Source organism: Cebus imitator, unplaced genomic scaffold (assembly GCF_001604975.1).
Source record: "Cebus imitator isolate Cc_AM_T3 unplaced genomic scaffold, Cebus_imitator-1.0 Scaffold268, whole genome shotgun sequence".
NCBI lineage: Eukaryota > Metazoa > Chordata > Mammalia > Primates > Cebidae > Cebus > Cebus imitator.
The window spans coordinates 1,429,505-1,447,429 of NW_016107583.1; the positions used below are offsets into that span (position 1 = coordinate 1,429,505).

Below are 17,925 nucleotides of genomic sequence, written 5' to 3' on the forward strand. Positions count from 1 at the left end.
CACCCAGCTAATTTTTTTATTTTTAGCAGAGACAGGGTTTTGCTGTGTTGACCAGGCTGGTTTCAAACTCTTGACCTCAAGTGATCTGCCTGCCAAGGCCTCCCAAGGTGCTGGGATTACAGTATAAACCACAGCGCCTGGCCAAGTGGGACTGTGGAGGCTTGTGGCCTTACTGGCTCTGAGAACTGGGTCCTTACTGCAGAGGGGCTGCTTTGCACCTGGGAACACAAGAGCTCTTCCAGAGTCAATCTCAAAAGAAAAAGAAACTCAACTTCTCTGTAGGTTCAGAGCCCAAAGTGTTATCAGCAGACAATTTGACACCCTCTTTTCCAGTTTGGGTGCCTTTTATGTCCTTCTCTGGCTTAATTGCTCTGGCTAGGACTTCCAGCCATACGTTGAATAGGAGTAGTGAAAAGTGCCCATCCTTGTCTTGTTACAGGTCTCAGAGGAAAGGCGTTCAGCTTTTTCTTGTTCAGCATGATGTTAGCTGTAGGTTTGTCATGTATGGCCTTTTTATATTGAAGTAAGTATGTTCTTTCTATGGCTCATTTGTTGAGAGTTTTGATCATGAGGACATTGAATTTTACCAGATGCTTTTCCTATAGTATTGAGATGGTCATATGATTTTTGTTTGTCATTCTGCTGATGTGATGTATCATGTTTACTGATTTGCATATGTTGAATCATCCTTGCATCCTTGGGATAAACCCCACTTGATCGCATTGTATTTTTTTTTTGAGATACTGTTGGATTTGATTTTCTAGTATTTTTTTTTTGACAATTTTTGCATCTGTGTTTATCAGGGATATTGGCCTGCAGTTGTCTCTTTGTGTTGTGTCCTTGTCTGGTTTTGGTACCAGGATAGTGCTGGCATAGAAGGAGTTAGGGAGAATTTCTTCCTCTTTAATTTTTTGGAATAATTTGAGGAGAATTGGTGTTAGTTCTTCTATGAAAGTTTGATTCAATTTGGCAGTAAAGGCTGGGCATGTTGGCACACATCTGTAATCCCAGCACTTTGGGAGGCTGAAGCAGGTGGATCACTTGAGGTCAGGAGTTTGAGACCAGGCTGGTCAACAGAATGAAATCCCATGTCTACTAAAAATACAAAAAAATAGCTGGGTGTGGTGGCACTCACCTGTAGTCCCAGCTACTCATGAGCAGTAGAATTGCTTGAGCCTGGGAGGTGGAGGTTGCACTAAGCCAAGATTATGCCAATGCCTCTGCCCTCCAGCCTGGGCAACAGGGTGAAACTCTGTATCAAAAACAAAACAAAACAAAACAAAACAAAAATAACAAAAAAAGAATTCGACAGTAAAGCCGTTCAGTCCCGGACTTTGTCAGGAGACTTACTAATTCAATCTCATTACTCATTATTAGTCTGTTTAGGGTTTTGGGGTTTTTTTTCCTGATTCAATCTTGCTAGGTTGCATGAGTCCAGGAATTTATCCATTTCCTCTAGGTTTTCCAGCTTGTTAGTGTATTGTTCATAATTGGTCTCTGAGGATCCTTTATGTTTCTGTGATATCAGTTGTAATGTCTCCTTTTTCATTTCTGATTTTATTTATTTGGTTTATCTCTCTTTTTTTATGGTTAGTCTAGCAAATAGTTTATTGACTTTATTTATCTTTCAAAACAACTAGCTTTTCATTTTGTTGATCCTTAGTATCTTTTTTTAGTCTCTATTTCATTTAGTTCTGCTCTGATTTTTATTAATTCTTTTTTTCCACTAATTTTTTTTCTTGCTTTTCTAGTTACTCTAGTTACTTGAGGTGCATGATTAGATTGTTCGCTTGAAAATTTTATACCTTTTTATGTAGGCATTTATTTCTATAAACCTCCCTTTTAGCACTGCTTTTTCACAGGTTTGGATATGTTGTTTCAATTTTCATTTGTTTCAAGGAATTTTTTTATTTCCACCTTAATTTCTTCCGTGATACAATGATTATCCAGGAGCAACATGCTGTTTAATTTTCATTCATTTTTACAGTTTCCAAAGTGTATTTTGTTATTGATTTCTAGTTTTATTCTATTGTGGTCTAAGAAGATATTTGATATAATTTTGATTTTTAGAAAAATGTTTGAGACTTGTTTTTTGTCCTATGATCTTGGTTGGGTAGTACCCTTTGGCTTTGATTCTGAATGTGTGCAGTAGTGTAGTCTCTGTATAATTTATTTGGCTATAAACAGTATCAGTTGTGTCTATGATTTCCTTGATGGCTTAGGGTGCATTTGTTAGCGGAGGCTGTGTTGAAGTTTTTCTGGGGACTGGGACAATAGGTGGGCCAGTCTTTAGGCCCCAGTGGTGGCAGCAATGGGCTGACCATGTCTGTCCTTGGGACCTAGGGTGGAGTATGCTGGCACCAGTGTTAGCAAGTTCAGGTGGGCCAATTATTAAGCCTCTATGTGGCTTGCTTGGGTGACAGATATAGCAGCAGTAGGCCAGGCAGTTGTGTGGGTTCTTAGACTCCTGGGCAGGGAGTATGGCATGGGCAATGGCAGTAGCAGTGTTGGGACAACACTTTGCTCCCAAGCAGTCCATGCTGATGTTGGCAGCAGCTGTGATTGGTTGGGAGGGCCAGTCTCCAGGCCTATAGGTAGCACATGTGGGTGGGTGTCAGCTGTGGTTGTAGCAGCAGGTTGGGTGGGCTCAGACTTACACTTCGGAAGGATTGCTCAGGTGTGAATGTGGTAGACTGGGTTGTGTAATCCCCACTTTACAGTTTTGCCTTTTCTAGGATGTCATGCAGTTGGAATCATATAGTCTGTGGCCTTCCCAGATTGGCTTCTTTCACTTGGCAATATGTTTTTAAGGTTCCTTTGTGTCTTTGCATGGCTTGATAGCTTATTTCTTTTTGCTGCTGAATAATATTCTTTTGTACAGATGTGCCACAGTTTGTTTATTCATTTTTGGCCATTGTGAATAAAGCTACTATTAGCATTCATATGCAAGATTTTGTGTAGGAGTAAGTTTTCAACTCATTTGGGTAAATATCTAGAAACATGATTTCTGAATCATTATTCTTGGACATTCTGTTGCAAACCTCTTTTCCTTATTCACCTTCCTCTTTGTCTTTCGCCCTCAGATGGAATGACCTAAGAAAAATAAAAATAGTGCATATTCATAATTTTTAAAAGTCAAAGCAACACAAAAAGTTCAAAGAAGAAAGTATGAAAAAAAATCTATGGCCTGGAAATAAACATATTAATATTTGATGCGTGTAATTCCAGACATCTTTTTATCATGTATTTATGCAGATGGAAGGTGGAATTGCTACAGATGCTCCTCTCCACTGCCCCCAACCACACACACACCAGGAACTCTCCATATCTCTTACCTTACATTATTTTCCTCCATAGCTTTTATAAACCTCTGGCTTCCTCTATATTTACTTGCCTTTTTATTGCCATTAGAATATCATCTTCATAAAGAGAGGGGTTTTGTTTTATTTACTGCTATATCCCCAGTGCCTGGAGAGTGTGCCTAGACACATAGTAGGTGCTCAATAAATGATTTATGAATAAATGAATATCTACATAGGAATAGCAGATAAAAAATCATATTATTTATTTTAAAATAAAGTTTTTATTTGAATTCAATTAAATATTGAATTATTTTAAAATATTAAATATTTCCTCAACATAAGAAATATCTTTTGTCCAAAAGAAATTTCACTCAAGTTAATTTTTAAAGCCATGAAAAGCATTAAGAGATGAGATACAGAAACCACGTTTCACTTTTAGGCAGTTATCTGTTGACTCCATGCTATTAAACATGAGGAGAAATTAACATTGTTAAATTTGCTTCCACTTCTCATTCCCATCCCTCCACCTGCCAATTTTCATCATTTATATTATATTTTGTTAGTTATATCATCCTTGTTGTATCATGGCAATTCCATACATTTCTTAGTTTTATGTATAAGTAGATTCAGTGCTCATCACCACTTCTTTAACCATTACTTCTCCATTCCTGAGGTTTCAAATTGTAATTCATTCTGAATTGCCTAGATTTCATCAAGTAGTTTTTCAAGAAACTCTCAGTGGTACTATAATCTTTGAGGACATTCATGCTTAAGAATATCTGGTACTGTAAATGACACCCCGACTTGCTATAAAGTTCTAGGTTTACTTTTTCTTTCTCTCAAGTATTTGTAGACATAGCTCTGTCAACACTGGAGAAGTGTTAGGCCAACCTGCAGTTTTTGTTTACAGTTAGGAGTGATGTTGAAGCTATTTTACAACCAAGACAGTGTAAGCAATAACTAATGAGAAAACGATAGGATCCAGTAGCTTATTAGTCCTACTGATGCATACCCACTGAATGTAAGCTCTGCTTAGAGTGAAAAGTCAAACAGAATAGAAGGGTATAATGTGAAAAATGAAAGTCCTTCATTTCTTAAGAAACATTTGTCTTCAGTTATGTTCCAATCGTAATTTTGTGTGGAATGAATGGTGGGTTTCATGCTGTCTTCTCTTCAGGAGTAGTTATAAATCTAGATAGCACACAACTCCACAAATGTAGAGAATAGACAGGCCTCCAATTTGCTCCACTCCCCTGGGTTGGCTACAGCACAGCTGCGCCTGGATCAACTTGGAGAAACCTGCATTCACAGGCCCAAATCTTGTCCCTAGGACTTAGCTTCTCTACCTGGGACATTCAGATGATACCAATTGAGGAAACCATGAAACAGGAATGTAGTATCCATCTACTCCTTCCAATACAAAACATCAGAGAATTCTGGCTTTTGCAAACTGTTGACATTTTATACCCAAATGTTACCATTACCTTTGAAGCCTCTTGTGCCTCCTTCCTGACTCCACTCTGCTCTTTTTCCACCTGGAGCAACCACTGACCCAAATTTTGCATTTGTCAGTTTTTCCTTTTTGACCATTTTACCACATAAGTATCCCAAAACAATATAGTATCTATGTTTGAAAGCTGCTAAATCTCATGTAAGCGAGATCACACTATATGTATACTTCAGCAACTTGCTTTCTTCACTTAGCACGGTTCCTGACATTCATCCATGTGGATGTGTGTAGCAGTAGTTTATTCATTTTCATTGCTGCATGGTATTCCACTGTGTGAATTACCACAATTTATTCATTCTACTGTTGATGGGCATTTGCCTTATTTCCTGTATTTCTTCACTATGATAAACAATGTTGCTGTGAACATTCTTACATGTGTCCCTTGGGGCACATTTGTAAGAAATTATCTAGAATGTATACCTAGGAGTGGAACTACTGAATCAGGCACTATGTACATCTTTAATTGTGCTACATAATGCAAAGCTGTTTTCCAAAAATGGTTATACCAATTTACACTCTCCTCAAAGGGCTAGAGTTCTGGCTCAATATTCTCATCCACACTTGCTACGGTCATGATCATACAATCTGGTGCTATATCCACCTTCTTTCCTCATTGTACTTTTTAACATTTTTCTAACTTTATTCAGATACTTAATTGTCATCTCTTTTTCTTTATAAATGCATTTAATTATTGATATTTTTGAGAGATGACTTTGCATGCATTAATATGCAGTGCTCTCATTTTTCATGTCTAAGTTGTCCGTAATTCCAGTTTTGAATTCTATTTCTGTCTAGATAAATTTAAAAAAACAGTCCACTACAAATACATAGAAATACTATATAAATTATAAGAGGTTTTAAAATGCATAAATAAGCTTACCACAAATTAGAGGAAATCACAGAGACAAAAAAAAAAAAAATAAGAAAAACATGTAAAACAAAATTTAAGTAGAAGCTAACTTGATGGCTTCCATGCATTCTTAGGTTTTAGAAATACACGTTCCCCAGCACAATACATTTAAAAAGCAAAGGAACTATAGGACACTAGAAAGAAAATATTCTAAAAGTAACAGAGGATAACAAATACATTATCTATTTAAAAAAAGGGAGATAGACTGAGAGCCAAAACAGTAACAAGTGAGAGGAGGGCAGAATACTTTTTCACAGAGCTGCAATATATTATCTTGCAAAATTTTATTCCCAGCTAAGTTATTATACAAGATTGAAAGTTCACCACAAAAATACCTTAATGGAAGGAATTCCTAAAGGAAATTAATTAGCATAGAAACTAAGCATGCTTGGCAAAACTTAAAAAAGACCGCTAAAACAAGTGGAAATAGACTACATAAGAAATTAAATGCACAAAATGTCAAAAAATCGAAATAATATATATTAAATTGATAAAACTCCTCAGTCATAAGACAAATTATGTTTTTTATAAGAATGCACACGAAACATGAAGTAATAGAAAGGTGATAAGGTCATAGAGGTGAGCTGGGGCTATCTCATAAAGACGCTTATGGATCTTAATAAGAAATTTGAGACTTATTGTGGGTGGGAAACCGCTGAGGAATTTGAGCAAGGGAGTGACAAGAACAAATTTCTGTTTTAAAAAACTCATTCTGGCTGTTAAATGAACTGTTTTGAGTGAAGAAAGAAGGAAGGAGATCTGTTAAAAAATTCCACTGACTTTTTTTGAAAGTGACACGTTAGTCTTTTTTTACTACCATGGATTTATCACGTCTCCTAATCTTCTCAAAGTTTTGCTTTATACATTTTTGATACAATGTTGTAAGGAGCACAGGTAGAAGTTAACATCTTATTGGAGAATTGAAACTTTTTAAAAGGGACCTTTTTCTTTTCTTTTCTGTTTTTCAGAGATGGGGTCTTGCTGTGTTGCCCAGGCTGGACTTGAACTCCTGGGCTCAAGTGATCTTCCCACCTCAGGCTTCCAAGTAGCCAGGACTTCAGGCATGCACCACCATGCCTGTACATTCACATTTTTAAAATTCCATCTAAAACCTCCTCCTTTGACCCATTTGCTATTTTTCATCTTAAAATTTCATTGCATGCTTTTATTTTTATTATCATTTACTAACTGGTAAATGAATTCAATTTTATACTTTCTGTGTCATTTTTTACTGGGTATAGCTTTTGTAAATATCACATAGCAAGTTTTATTTAGTCAACAAATATTTAAAGAGTACTTGCTATGTTATCAATCACATTTTAAGCACTAGGAACACAAATAGAGGAAGTCACGAAACTCACAGTCTAAAAAGTTCACATTCAATTGCTTCTCAGCCTTTCAGTTAGAAGCAACTGCAAAAAGTTCATGATTCCTATGTTTTGGCTTTTAAATGTTGGGAACTTCTATGGCTATTCATCAAAACGTAGTGTTAGGAAAGGAGAGGGAAACAGGCAATAACAATCTTCTCTGATATTAGAAAAATAAAAATCCCTATCAATTAGAAAGCTTTGCTCAGAGTTTTGGTGTTAACACTGTGGTTAGTAATCTTACCGCCTATAAAGTATTTTTCACAAACCAGAGTAATGACTATTAGTGAGAGTTTAAACTCAGTGTGTAAGGGGGCATGAGAGAGTGTAACCTGCACCTCACTTACTCTACTCTTTGAACCACCATGGCCTATTTCTTGGAAGTCATTTGGGTATGACTGAATGAAAATATGTTAGAGCTGAAAGCACCTCGAAAATCAAACCATAGGTGGGTTCCTTCTTGTTCAGTCTGTAAAAATCCTCTTTTTGGTTCTGAATATCCCATAAAGTGAGATTTTTAATATGACAAGGTAAAGCATTAGAAACAGATTTTGCAATACCAGAGAGGAAAGAAAAGTGGCTTGAAACGTGGAGCTGCTCTGAATCTGTTAGATCTTCTCTCATAACTCGTGTTGCTTTCTCAGTTCCCTCCTCTTCCTTCCCCTCTATACACCACACACAAAGAGAAGGGAAGAGACGACCTCAACCTGAGACCTGAGAAGAATGTGTAGCCACTTTGTGTTAACTCTGAAGGAGTTCTCAGTTGAGGGATCAATATTCATGCCATTTTGCCACACATGGGTGGCAGTCAATTCGTCAATCACTCCACAGTTATTTTCCCAATTCCCCAATGCAAACCCTCAAAATCTGTCCCCCTTTAAGATAATACCATGATGCCAGTATCGCAACACTCACATTTCAAAAGCTTAGAGAACTCTGTGTCGTGCTGTTTAAGATGAAGTGTGAATTAGTTGTTAAGACTTTGTTTGTTGCATAGTATGGGATCATCAGCACAAGGTGGATGGGGTGCATCACAATTTGTGCATATCACTCTAATTGGAATCCGATATGATCCACAGAAGGCCCCAACCACCTAAAACTTTATCCATGAGTCATTTTGTGCATATCCCTCCAAGCCTTTATTTTATCCTAGATTGCTCTTCCTCCTGATTAAATCTTCTTTAACAACTTAACACTCGAGTCCATGACGATTCATCCTTTCCCTGATTTTTTATTTTCTGTTAAGTTTATGCCAGAGTCTGGGGTTTTTTACACAATAATTACTTTTTAGATGATGAAACATCATTTTTATTCCAAGTGACAGCTTGAATTTCTTAAAAGGTGGGCTCACATATAATTTACTTTGGGGTACAATGACTGTCTACTCCACAGATATTTGTTGACTGAATATTGATTACATCATATGGGTGTTAACATCAGGATACTGTTGACTGACAAAGACATAAAGTGAAGAGTGCCTAGACAAAATTCTTATATTGTAAGAGTTTGCTATCTAGAATGGGGACAAAGTGCAAATAAATATTTATGATGTAGTTTGGTAAGCACCATGGTAGAGGCATCTGCAATCATAATTCCTAGAGTTAGAAACCAATGGATTGGTTATAAAAGCATAGTTCAAGACTCTTTGAAGAGAAGTAGAGGAAAAAGAGTATTTGGCACAGCAAGAGCAAGAACATGACAACATGAGATTTCCTACCCCATCCCATAAACAAGCGAGGCACTTTAAACCTTAAAAGAGGATTGAAGACCTTGAATGCCATGCTAAGTAGTTTGGACTTAATAGGGAACCATCAAAGGTTTCAATATATTTTTATTGAAAATGTATCCAGAGCTCATTTTCTCTCTAGGAAACCCACCCCTTGTCTGCTCTAGGCAAAAGAATATTGGGGAATTCTGCTGCTGAAATTTTTATTTTTTTTCTCATTCCAACCTCTGTTCTCCCTCTCATCAAATCATCCAGAGACTGGATGGATTTTATTTTCTTTAATACAAAAGTTGGCCGCCAATCTGTTCAATATAAGGAGACCCCATCTCTACAAAAAGTTAAAAAATTAGCAGGGCATGGTGGTGTGCACCTGTAGACAGCTATATGAGTTGGTGAGGAGGGAGGCTCATTTGAGCCCTTCTGGTAAAGGCTGCAGTGAGCTGTGATCATGCCACTGCACTCCAGCCTGACCGACAGAGCCAGAATGTCAACCAGCCAACCAACAAACACGACTAGCTGTAACATACCAATGTGGGGAGAACAATTTCATGTGATGAAAAGTCAAGTCCAAGACCCATGTCATCATGGGTACTTACAGAAGAAGCCCACCCAATCTGTCCAGGAGCCGATATGGAAATCCCAGCATGTGAATCTGCTGGACTGTCAGCTGTAACAAGCTTGCAGAGAAACTGCCAAACTAGAGGGCAGTCTGTGGCCAGGAAAAAAATGCGACTTCTGCAGCCTCTAGTGTGACAACTAACCATACCACTGAGGAAGTGGGTGGGGAGGTACAAGATGCCAGTAGAGAAAGACGACGTGAAGGTGTTCAAAGTCATCTGTTGATTTTTACTATCTTCTGCTTCGTTTGCCAGGAGCATCGTGGTGATTGTTAAGCAAAACTTGGGCAGATAATCATCTAAAAAGTAGGATAATTGTGTCTTTTGACTAATAGTTTTAGAAAATAATTTGTGCCCATTTAATGGAGATGAAGACCTATAAGAAAGCCATCTACACTGTTCTAAATTCATCATGATTTGGAAACTTTCCAAAGAGATACTTAATCAAAACCAAGACAGCTCACAAGACTTTTTCCTTAAATAAGCCTTCTGACATATTTTAATACAAGCTTTGTTAAAGTAGGTTTAATAAGCAAAAGTATAAAAATGAGAGCAAAAATAAATAGATCTACTTGAAAACAAGTTTGTCAATATAATTCAAATCAGTTAAAAATTAATTTATGTTTAGCTTTAAAGTTGTAACTGAAGGGAGTAATGGTCAAGCAGGTATCTAAAGTTAGTAGATCTCTAAATTTAATTTGTAGGCATTGAACATCTTCCTTTAATGTGTCCGAACAAATAACTTCAAATGGATCAATTTAATTAACCAACAAGAAGTTCATGACTCAGGCAATAAGTTGGTTTCTTCATCAAGTCACCAGGCACCTTCTGGCCTTTCATTACTGCCTTTCCTAGAGATGACCTGGGGACAAAAGATTTGCTCAACTTTAACCTAACTCTCCACACACTCTCTTTTGATAATGAGGATCCAGGCGCAGCATGGTGACTCACGTCTATAATCTCGGCACTTTGGGGGGCTGAGGTGGGAGGATTGCTTGAGGCAAGGAGTTCAAGACCAGACTGGGAAACATAGTGAGATCCTATCTCTACAAAAAAATAAAAAATTAGTTGGGCATGATAGCGTACACCTGTAGTCCTAGCTACTTGGGTGGCTGAGGTGGTACGATTGCTTAAGCCCAGGAGTTTGAGGTTACAGCAAGTTATGGTTGCACCACTGCACTCTAGCCTGGGTGACAGCAAGACCCTGTCTCAATAACAATAACAATAATAATAATAATAATAATAATAATAAACAATTGAGGCTCCAGAGCCAGTGGCTCAGTAGATAGTCAATTTCCAATTGTCTATTACCATAATGCTCTGATTGGCTACTTTTGTCAAGAACGTAGTGATCTCACCCCCAGTGGGCTCCTAAGTGCACAATGAGGTGTAAAGTCACGCAGATAGCCAAGAGCTGTATTGGCGCCTAAAAAATGAGAACCACATAAATGGCTATGACATCAAGAACTTTGGAGGCCAAGGTGGGCGGATCACCTGAGGTCGGGAGTTCAAGACCAGCCTGACCAACGTGGTGAAACCCCGTCTTAAAAAAAAGAAAAGAAAGAAAGAAAGACATCAAGAACCTGTCTGTTTTCTATTGTTTAATCTGTGACCTCTGCCTCAGTAGAAAGATATGGGAATGGAAAGATAATCTGTACCATATCAAACTTAAAAAAAACAACTGCCCTTTACAACTTACCAGGTTTCCATAACTTACATCTGTCAAGATTTATGTTGGAAAGAATTAATATTTTATTGGCTCTCTGTAGTTGAGCAACTCATCAACTCGCCAAATCTTTTCCTTTGGATTCTTATATTTCTGTTCCTAATAAATAAAAAGTCTTCCTAGCGGTGGAGACAAAACTATAGAGACAGAGAGAGACTTCTCTGGAGACAGTGTGGAGTATAGAATAGCAGTGGTGAAACTGGAGGCATGGAGACCTGTTTGAACAGTATTGCCATAGTGCAGGGAGAAGGAAATTAGAATTCTCATCTAGGGAGTGGCACAGGAATGGAGAACAAGTGCTACAGTCGTGAGAGAATTTGGTGAAAGAATTGACATATGATAAGTAAATATGAGAAAGTGAAAAATAAGAGATGGCTGAGGGTTTTAGCTTGGGTTATTGACATAGACAGACATAGATGTTGATGCATAATGCAGATTAGATTTAGGGAGGGAAGTGGGATAACAGGATGAGTTTGATAAATTCTATGTGATATACAGTAGAAAGTTATTATAATAGGAAATAAGTGAAACTAATGTGTCTACATATTTGCCTGTCTCCTACATAACACTGTGAGCTCTTTGAGTGAATTCATCTTTGCCTTTCTAGTGCTTCACCCCACAGAGCCCAGCATATAGCAAGGGCACAGTATCTTTCTAAATAAATGAGAAGTTGAGCTAACATTGAAAATATGAATGTTGCCTTATTGCAACGAATATTCCTAACTAAATAGATCAAATATCATGTCATTATTGCAAGATCAGTTTAGATAGAGTTCATAAGAACAATTTAGATTTTTAGAGTTTCTTTGCTGGAATCAGCAGTTTCTAAGGACAGAAGGAATTGGCTTTACAAAGAAGTGTACAAATGGTTTCTAACTTAGGATGGTTTGACTTACAATTTTTCAACTTTATGATGGTGCAAAAGCAATAAACACCCAGTAGGAACCATACTTTAAATTTTGAATTTTGATCTTTTCTGGGGCTAGCTATAATACACAGTACAATACTCTCATGATGCTGGCTAGTGGCAGTGAGCCCTGCTCCCAGTTGGCCAAGCAATTATGAGGATGAATAGCCAATACTCTATAGTGTACTGTATTCAATACATTATGTGAGATATTTCACACTATTATGTAATAGGCTTTGTGTTAGATGATTTTGCCCAATGCTTGGCTAATGTAAGTATTCTGAGCATGTTTAAGGTAGGCTAGGCTAAACTATGATATTCAGTAAGTTAGGTGTATTAATCACACTTTCGATTTAGAATATTTTCCAATTGATGATGGGCTTACTGGGATGAAACCCCCTCATGAGTGGAGAAGCATCTGTATTTTGAGAATATGGTACATGTGAGAGAAGGTCAGGTTGGATGGGACCAGAAGCAGGAAAGGTAGAGAAAACCTTTCAGCAGAAGGAGGAAGACACTAAACCTCTGGAAGCTGAGAGAAAATGTACCCACCCTGGAGAGGAGTAAGGACTGAAGTGAAAGGAAGTCCAAGGCACACCTAGAACTAGCCCTCACCTAGAAGGGGAGGTGGTTTTTCTGAACCATCCCCAACTCCCCAGGAGCTAAGTCAGGAGCTTTAACACTCTGGACTCCAGGAATACAGAAGATTTTGAAGTTTCTCGAACAAAACAATGACAAAGTGGTCAAGATTCACTTAGAAATCGCATAGGAGAGACATTTCTTTTCACTGCCCACTCTATTTCATGAGAAAGTTTTAAAGTCAAACTGAAAGAGGTATAGACTGAGGTTGAATATTATGTCATATTTTAATACAAGGCACTTAGAGCAAAGTGCATGGCTTTTTAAAGATGTGTTTGTTGATGCAAAATAAGCATACAGTAAACTACACAAATCTTAATTGTATAGCTCAATGAATTTTTAATATGCATCCATGTAACTACCACCAATTCAAGATGTAGAAATCTTTCCAATGCTTTTCCTAGTCAACACCAGTCACAAAGATAACCGCCCTTCTTATGTAACTATAGGTTTCTCTTGGCTATCTGGAAAGTCATATGAATGAAATTTCACTGAATAATTTTCTGGAGTTAGACTTTTTTCACTCTATGTTATGAGATTTATCCATGCTGTTTTAACTGTATTTTTCCTTTGTTTTATTGTTTTAGTTACAGCTTAGTATTTTACTGTATAACTATAGTACAATTTATTTATTCATTCTTCTGTGGGTGGAAACTTAGACTGTTTCCAGTTTTTGCTTATTATGAATGAAACGTAGGAACATTTTTGTTTGTATCCTTTACTAGTAGGCATAAGCACTCATTACTTTTGAGCATATTCCCAGAGGTAGAATGGTTGGGTAATAGTGCATTTAGATGTGCAGATTTAGGAGATGCTGCCACAGGCATTTCCATGGTGGTTGTAGTAATTAACAGTGCCACAGAAGTACATGAGAGTTCAGTTGCTCTACTTTCTAGCCAACACATGTTATTGTCAGTCTTTTTTTTTTAATTCATTTTTATCATTTCAGGGTGCATCTAGTGGCAAATCGTTGTAATTTAAATTTCCATTACCCTGATGATTAATAATGTTGAGACTCTTATGCTTAATGGCCATATTGTTATCCTCTTTATTTTTATTTTTCTTAATTTGTGTAGGTACATGGTTGGTATATATATTTGTGGGGTACATGAGATGTTTTGATACAGGCTTGCAATGTGAAATAAGCACATCACGGAGAATAAGGTATCCTAAGATATCCATCCCCTCAAGCGTTTCTCCTTTGAGTTATAAACAAAAAAAATATGGAATGTTTTACAAATTTGTGTGTCATCCTTGATCGGGGCCATGCAAATTGATTCTGTATCATTCCAATTTTCATATATGTGCTGCTGAAGCAAGCACTGATATTCTCTTTTTTTAAAGTACCGCTTTAATTCTTTGCCTATTTATTTATTTATTGAGACAGGATCTTGCTCTGTCACCCATGCTGGAGTGCAGTGAGTCAATCACAGCTCACTCACTGTAGCCTCGACTTCCCAGCCTCAAGTCATTCTCCCACCTCAGCCTTCTTAGTAGCTGGGACCACAGGTGCATGCCACCATACCTGGTTAATTTATTTATTTTTCTATTTTTATTTTCATAGAGACAGGGACTCCCTATGTTGTCTAGGCTTTTTGACCATTTAAAATTTTTTTTTTGTCTCTTTTATTAATTCCTGATTCTTTACATATTCCAAATGAATCTTTGTCAGATATATATATTGCTAATATCTTCTATATTGTGCCTTGCCTTTTCAGTCTCCTTTCTGTGATGTCTTTTGATGAACAACAGTTCTTAGTTATAATTGAGATTCAATTTTTCAAATTTTTAAAATGTTACCATTCTTTGTATTCTTTTTATAAAAAAAAACTTTCCTTGCCTTAGATCATAACGTTCTTCTAGGTTTTCTTCTGAGAACTTTAGTGTTTTAATCTTTTCCATTAAGAACTAGGATCCATTGGATGCCTTTTATATCTGCAAGGACATAGGGGTAAGGTAGACTTTTTCCATGTGCATACTGCACTTGACCTTAGCCATAAGGCTGAGAAGCAATCCATGTGGGCATCTAATTGACCCAGAGCCATTTATTGAAATGATCATCCCTTCGTCATTGCACTGCAGTGGTGTTTTTGACATGAATCAGGGGACTTTTATTTATGTGTGTCCCTATTATGTTAGTCTGTTTGTCTCTACCTGCACCTATACCACAATATAGCTAACTGTCATAGATTTCTAATCTTGTTATATGACAGTAAAAGTCTAGAAACCTTGTTCTCCTTCAAAATTGCCTCAATTTTTCTTGATCATTGAAATTTCCACATAAATGTTGGTACTAGCTTGACAATTTCAACAAATAAACCTGATGGGATTTTCATTGGGATTACACCGAATCTATAGATCATTTTGGGAAAAAATGACATCTTAATAATTTTGGGTCTTCCAATTCATGAACACAAAACACCTCTTCATTTATTCAGATCTTTAATTTCTTTTAGCAATGCTTTACAGTGTTCTTACATAAGTCTTTCACATCTGATGGATGTACCATAATTTAACTAGTCCTCTGGAAATGAGCCATCCTTTTCCATTTTTACTCCATTCTGCCTTTATAAGCACAATGAAATTAAAAGCCTCGCATGTATCTTAAATTATTTTAAAGTGCCATAATGGGTATCTAAAACTCATTCTCTTCTCCTATATTCTCATTGACATGCAAGGGGTCAAAGGGCAAAGAATGACCCCCAGGGTGTCCCATCCTTTGATTTCTAAACCACAGCAGAACCACCTGAATCTATTTCCTGTTGTTAAAATCTCTAGGAACCAATATTGCGTGAACAGACCCGGTAAGCTTTCTAAACCCTTACCAATATGATTAAGAACATCCTCCTTTTGTCACTTCTGCTGTAAATTAAACACATTTTCTCATTGTTCATTTAGCAGGCAAAAGAACGTACCAATGAATGGGCAAACATTGTCTCATCTTTTAAAAAATACTCATGTATACATTAGAAGATAGAAACTGTATTTTTGGGACAATTAATTTCCCAAGTCTATAACTTTTTAACTCTACTAAAAAGCTAAATAAATATAGATTCTAATCTCCAACATTATTGATGAATGAAAAAACATGCACTTGGTAAAATGTTGTATGTCAGGCCTTTTGTTAAGCAAGTGAACAACTTTGGTTTCAGGTCTTCTCTCAAAGGTAGCCAACTCTGATAAACTATCGGACATCAAACCACATGAATGCTGAGCCATGTAGGGGGCTCATCTCTGAGTTCTTGTGGGCCGTATCTTTTTGATAATGCAGCTTAGTATCATATTTATTGATTGTTAAACGTTTTTTATTACCAATGTGATACATACCTAACAAAGTCTAGAAAACATAGATGTGCAAAAGGAATCTGTAATTATATGTTTAACTGGTAACCACTGTGAACATTATAGTATATTTCCTGCTGATATTAATTAATTTAAAAAATTAATATTGTTTTAGAGTCTCCTTCCTAAGCTTTATACATTCACTTAGTCAACATCTTTACATGCCATTAAATACTCTTTTTAGCATATTTTAATTCACCTATTAAGTGGACATTTATTTTTCAGTTTTTCACCAATATACACAGGTGAAGTACACATATCTATTGTTAAAATTTTGTTCATATTTGTGATTTTGTCAGGACCATAGGTCTTAACTCTGTGCATCAAAACCATTTGTGTTCAGCTAGGCACCATGGGTCACACCAGTTATCCCAGCACATTGGGAGGGCAAGGCAGGGGATTACTTGAGGCCAGGAGTTCAAGATCAGCCTGGGCAACATAGGAAGACCTCAAATTTATTAAAAAAATAATAATAATAGAAGAACTTAGCCAGGCATGGTGGCATGCACATGTAGTTCCAGCTCCTTGAGAAGCTGAGGTGGGAGCATCACCTGAGCCCAAGAGTTTGAGGTCGCAGTGAGCTGTTATCAAGCTACTGCACTCCAGCCTGGTCTACAGAGTAAGATCCAAACCAAAAACATGATCATAATAATCTAAGTTTAATGTGACAAAGCTATTCCATTTATAGGTATTTATCCTGCAGGAATTTTCACATAGATAAAAGGATATACATTCAAGAATGATCATTGTATTATTATTCATAACAAAAATGCAAAAATGATCTTAAAATGTCTATCCTTAAATGTCCACATTGATAAAGTAAATTGAAGTATCTCCATGCAACTTACAGTGCTATTAAAAAATTATATCTGAATACATTGGAATGGAAGAATGACTACATGTTATGTTATTGAGTGAAAAAACGCAAAACAATGTCTAGTATGATTAGCTGCAGGGAATCAGGGGAGGAAGTGAAAGACGGGGATCTCACCAATTTTTGATTTTTCTATTACTTGAACTTTTAAAAAATAGGCCCTGATTACATTAGTATTGAACAAATAAACCAACAAACAGACTCAACAGATTCCCAGACCTCACTCCCAGAATCTCCAAGGAGTGGGGCCCAGAAATTTGCAGTATATAAAGCTTCACAAGAGATTCTGATAAACTGCCAAGGTTAAGACCACAGCCTTAGAATAAATTTCTAAAAGTGGAATTACTATGTCAAAGGGCATGAAAAATGTTAAGGCTTTTTATAAGAATTGCCAAATTGTCCTTTAGTAATGTGCCAATTCACATTCCCACCAGCAGTGCATAAAATCTCATTCCATCATCAATATGAGTGGTATGAAGTGTTTTAATCTTTGCCAGTTTGATAGATGGAAAACACCAGGTCTGATTTATTGTGACAGAAGCGCTGGTTTGTTGCATTTGGTTCTCTTTGGAGGACACTCTGTCCCATCCGTCTTCCTCTTGAATGGTGTAGATAGATACATCCTTCTCAGTTTGTGTTTCATTACAAAAATCACTTGAGAAACTTATTTAAAATGTAGATTTCCAGCCCCCATTTCTAATTCTGACTGAATAGGTAAAAGGTGGACTTTGGGAATGTGGCTTGAAGAGGTAAGATCCTTCAGGCATCGGAAGAAAAATAAGCAATGGTGGATTTAGGGTCTGGGTACTTTGTATTCTTAGAGTGGACTCTTTGCTCATTGCTTGCAATGGTCTCTGCCCAGGATACAGTTTCCTTCCCCGCCAGCCATCCTTCAAGTTGCAGCCCACGTCCTGCTCAACATGTCATTAAAATCCACATCAAGTTTTCTCTCCTCTCACTCCCACAGCACTTAGTGTCCAAACAACTCATCCTGACACTTAATCA

At 37.0% G+C, this 17,925-nt stretch overlaps 1 protein-coding gene and 1 non-coding gene across 3 annotated transcripts in view; one reads left to right on the forward strand and one right to left on the reverse strand.

The window, feature by feature from the left end:
- STAT4 (signal transducer and activator of transcription 4) overlaps positions 1-17,925 on the forward strand; it is a 116,446-nt gene that overhangs the window by 13,297 nt on the left and 85,224 nt on the right. The gene's annotated exons all lie outside the window — the stretch shown is intronic.
- Positions 13,922-14,027, reverse strand: LOC119467240. Its single transcript, XR_005195778.1, has one exon. It is a non-coding gene; the product is annotated as a U6 spliceosomal RNA (small nuclear RNA).